A 5,619-nucleotide genomic window follows, 5' to 3' on the forward strand; every position below is an offset into this window, starting at 1 on the left:
GTAGATCCCTCCAAAATTGAAGCAATCACCAAATGGAAGGCCCCACAATCAGCAACAGAAGTTAGAAGTTTTCTAGGATTAGCTGGATATTATAGGCGCTTTATTAAAGATTTTTCTAAGATACCCGTGCCATTGACCAAGCTAACCTGTAAAGCTGTAAAATTTGAATGGGGACCTAGACAAGAAGAAGCCTTTAGGATTTTAAAGCAAAGATTAACAAATGCACCAATCTTAGCTTTGCCAGATGGAACAGAAGATTTTGAAGTCTACTGTGATGCTTCTATGCTAGGATTAGGATGTGTGTTAATGCAACGCAAAAAGGTAATTGCATATGCCTCAAGACAATTGAAAAAGCACGAAGAAAACTACACGACTCATTACTTAGAATTAGGAGCAGTAATTTTTGCCCTTAAGATTTGGAGACACTATCTGTATGGAAGTAAGTTTACTGTCTATACAGATCATAAAAGCTTAAGGTATATATTTGGGCAAAAAGAATTAAACATGAGACAAAGAAGATGGATGGAAATTCTAAGCGATTACGACTGTGATATTCACTATCACGAGGGAAAGGCAAATGTAGTTGCAGATGCCTTAAGTCGTAAGTATCATGAAAACCAAAAGCGAGTTCGTGCCCTTAGATTAAATCTACAGTTAGATTTAATGGAACAATTAAAGAATGTTCAAACCACAACAATCAAGGATGATGCTGAAGAAATGAAATGACGAACAAAAGAATTGGAACAAGGAAGTGATGGAATTTGGAGATTCCACAAGAAAAGGATTTGGGTACCTAAACAGGGAGATTTAAGGAATAAGATTTTAGAAGAAGCCCATAAATCTAGGTATACTATGCACCCTGGAAATAATAAGATGTACCAAGATTTAAGAAATAATTTCTGGTGGATAGGTATGAAAAAGGATATAGCTAATTATGTATCTAAGTGTCTTACTTGTTTACAAGTTAAGGCAGAACACCAGAAACCTTCAGGGTTACTTCAACAGTTAGAAATGCCTGTTTGGAAATGGGAACTAATAACCATGGATTTTGTTACTAAGTTACCCAAAACCAGAAAAGGTAATGATGCGATTTGGGTAATCGTGGATAGATTAACCAAGTCAGCTCATTTTCTACCTATGAAGGAGACCTTTAGCATAGAAAGGTTAGCCAAGTTATACGTAGATGAGGTAGTATCCCTACATGGAGTTCCACTCTCTATTGTATCGGATAGAGATAGTCGTTTTACCTCACACTTCTAGACAAGTTTCCAAGAAGCCATGGGTACTCGATTAAATTTAAGTACAGCTTATCATCCCCAAACAGACAGACAAAGTGAAAGAACCATTCAAACTTTGGAGGACAGGCTTAGAGCATGTGTAATAGATTTTGGTGGAAATTGGGATGATCGTTTGCCCTTAATTGAATTCTCCTATAACAATAGTTACCACGCAAGCATTGAAGCTGCCCCGTTCGAAGCACTGTATGGACGCAAGTGTAGGACTCCAGTTTGTTGGGCAGAAATAGGAGAAAGTCAATTATCAGGACCTGAGATTGTGCAAGAAACCACCGACAAGATAACGCAGATCAAGGAAAGACTAAAGACAGCTCGAGATCGCCAAAAGAGTTATGCAGACAATCGTCGCAAGCCGTTAGAGTTTCAAATCGGAGATAAGGTACTTTTGAAAGTTTCTCCTTGGAAAGGAGTAGTACGATTTGGGAAGAAAGGAAAGCTGAGCCCAAGGTACATAGGACCATTTTCAGTGATCCAACGAATAGGACCAGCTGCTTACCGTCTACAATTACCAGAAGAATTAGCTGGGGTACATGATGTGTTTCATATATCTAACCTCAAGAAATGTCTATCTGACGAATCTCTGGTAGTACCTCTCCAAGATGTGCAAGTAAATGAAAAGTTGAAGTTTGTTGAAAAACCGCTTCAAATAGAAGATATAAAGATTAAGTTTCTCAAACATAAACGACTGGTGCTAGTCAAGGTCAAGTGGGATTCAAAGAGAGGACCTGAATATACTTGGGAGCTGGAATCAGAGATGAAGCGCAGATATCCACACCTATTTCAATAAATCTCGAGGACGAGATTATAATTAAGGTGGGGAGGATGTAAGGACCTTCAAAAATGTCCCTAACTTAGTCATACATGAAAACCCGGACCCCTAAAACCCTAACCAGCTTGAAAAATCAAGAAAAACAAAATTCTGGGTTTTAGGCGGGCCGCGTAAGGGATAGCCCAACCTTACGCGGGCCGCGTCAACTTAAGGTTGACCGGATAAGGATGCCGGGGCCACGTGTTGACCAGCTGGGAACCTACTTGTGACCAATCAAGCCTACGCCTAGATTAGGCGGCCAGACGGGCCGCGTAAACGTAAGCCGAAGGCTTACGCGGGCCGCGTGAAGTCCCAATTTCAGCTATAAATAGCCTGTTGCATGCACAGTCCACTGGTGTCGAAACTTTTTCGTAAAAAAAATGAATTCTCACTACTGTAAACTCGAAAATTCAATTGGTATAGCGAGGCGCTGCTGCAATACTGGGTATTAACTCGATCGCTATTACGATTCAACGTCCGATCGATTGAAACTATCCAATGGATGTTTAAGTGATGCCCGCATTAGGGATATATACTTTGTTATTCGTCGTGATTCTGACAGGATATTTGGGTATTGCCCAAATCTGGGCTATGCTCTGTTATTCGTTGCGAATCCGCTGAATATTTAAGTATCGCACTTTGTCATTCGTTGTGAGGGTTGAATCTCGTGAATTGTCGTAACTGCTGTATTAGTTACTAACCCAGTTTGTGTGCATTGTTATTTAAATTAGGTTAAACATGGCTAATCAGTAGGCTTATACACTGCTCGTTAAATCTGCAATGTGAGTCATTCTCTTTTTATCAAATTTGTTTACAAAATCATGTATATTTTCAAAGTTATAATTACAGGGATTAAGTTTATGTAATCACCATATTACAGCCAGTATGTGGGGTATTGTGCACATTACTGCTGTTTTATCACTTTAGGTGGGCGAGCCTAAAATATGTGATACTCGTCACTATTGGGTAACAGGACCCAATAGTGGTATGACCATAGTCACAGATCCGGTCGAGTGACAAATACTGTGGGTAATTGGTTGATAGAAACATTGTAATCTCCCTTAATACTGTAAATTATAACAACGTGCCATTTTATTAAAATGAATGATTCACTCAGTATTTCCCCGCTGACAAAATATTTTTACAACATGTTTCAGGTGACCTACTTTGAATCAAGTACAAGTGCTCAGGAGCACTCCGAAGCTTAAAATAGTGGCTCAAATAAATAAATAAACATGTTTTGTAAAATAAAGGAATTATGAAATTCCTCCACTGTAAATTACGGAGTTTATCCCGAATTGTAAATAAATAATACTCGGGCATTTTCAAGTTTAAACGATCCTGTTAAGATTTCCGCTGTGAAAATAAATACCACGGGTTTTCTGTCCCGCGGCTCCTGGACCGGGTCAAACCGGGCACGGGGGCCGTGACACATGAACAACAATCTCAACCATTAATCATAATCACACGTTCATGACTAACATGCATTCTAACAATCTCACACACCCATGTCTCGTATAACAGTCGACTAACATACAATTGGTTCTAGGTCAGGATCATGTAAATCTAATTTGTTTGAACATCACCACAAAATCCCTCTTTCCAAACCAATACTAATTTCACAACATCTAAACGGAATTTAGATAATTCATATGGAAACATCAAACAATCATTCATCATCTAATCATGCATAACATCAACAACAATAAAACACTAACCGAATTAGAGGATGGACAAAGGTTGATTCGAACCCACAAGCTTCAAGGGGTGAGGATGTGTTGCCGTCGACTTCAAGAGGAGAGAAAAAGATTTAGGGTTTGTGTGTGTTGTGTTTTGTAACAAATGAGAAGTAACCCCACTCATGAGTGCTTGTATGCGTATAAAAGGGAGTGGGCCGAACCCTCAATTGGGCTGCCCATTGGTTTCGGATACAAGGAGTGCAAGATTGGGCCGAGGGATGTGTATGACAAGGAACGAGTTATGCGGCCCAACCGACTTGTGCGATCGGGTTGTGTTGTGTGATCGGTTCGTTTTGTGTGATCTTTATTACATACATACATGCACAACACATATTCACATAACATAATAACACATATTTCATTAATCATCATAGTCCACATACGTTACATTAAACACAAAGATGGGTTCTGAAATACGAGTTGTCACAACAATTGTCATCTTTGCCTGGAAAAATTCCGCTCAGTCAAACATAGTTTAACATTGGCGAATACCGTAGTCACTTCTTCCAACGTAATTTACGTTCTTGAATCACGACAATAAACATGCCGGAAACCGGTAAACTTGATTGAAATTCGTTGCCATTTACTATGTTTTTCTTCTCCCATGGTTTGCAATTAGGAAATTAAATGTTCTTGATTATTAAAAGGTTCTTCAAATTATTTTATATATCCCTCACACAGGTGTATATAGAATTTGTTAGGTTTTGATGTATAATGGTCTGATTTTGATACTTATTTTTGATTTTGATGCTTAATTGTGTAATTTTGATGTTTGCTATGAGCCTCTGTAATATGTATATACGATTACCCAAAGCCGGTATGACCCGTTATCGGGGATGTATACATGCACATCTTAATCCCCCGCGAAGTAAGTGTCAATTGTTTATTGGAACGTATGCCATGTGTATATTTGTATGTATGCGTATGTGTGTGTATATATATACACAGATGGCCAATAGATAGTTAGTTCATAGTCATATTAAGAAGCATTTATATTGTAATGAAAAATGTGTATATAAACTGTAGGTTCACATAAAAAAAGTTGTTTTACAAAAGTGTGCATAGTTAAATTTGATTAAATAATTAATGTAATTGTCAATTCTTGGTTTGTTTTGCATTCTGACTTATAATATCTAAATATTGCAATGAAATACATATATATACAATGTAGTTGCAAGTAGGAAAGGTGCCCAAAAAGCAGAGTAGAGTATATGTATGTAACCTTTCATGAATATTAGTTATTTTTACTTTTAATCTTGAATTAAAGAGAGTTTACATATGTATAAAGAGTTAAAATCCTTGAAAGTATATGAAGAGAAAAGATGCCCCTTTGTGTGCAAAAGAAGATATGGGATGTGGACTTAACAACACTTCAAACCTTGCAGATGAGGTTTGAATTAGGTTGGAATTTTAAGTTATGGACACTTTATTTACTTTCTTAGTTGATTTGTTTTTTCTTTTTGTTTTTTTTTTCCAGCCCATTTAGGTTTGTTATTTTGTTAAGATCATTGGTAGCAATTTTTTATGGAATTTTTGATACCTTCATCCAACTTATGATGGTATTTGAGTTAATTTTCACATTTAGTATAAGTTGGAAATCTCTAAATTTATGTCAAAAGTGGAAAAGAATGGTGGAGAATGACAGTTTAGTGGATTATTGGTATTTCGATTTATTAACTTAGCTTTTGTAAAATAGCGAAAAAAGAGAGGGTTGTAGAGTGTGCTTTCATATGTTAAGGAGATCAAATTCTTACTCGATATAAATTCTAATAATACG

This window comes from Helianthus annuus, chromosome 12 (genome assembly GCF_002127325.2).
Source record: "Helianthus annuus cultivar XRQ/B chromosome 12, HanXRQr2.0-SUNRISE, whole genome shotgun sequence".
In the NCBI taxonomy this organism is placed as follows: Eukaryota; Viridiplantae; Streptophyta; class Magnoliopsida; order Asterales; family Asteraceae; genus Helianthus; species Helianthus annuus.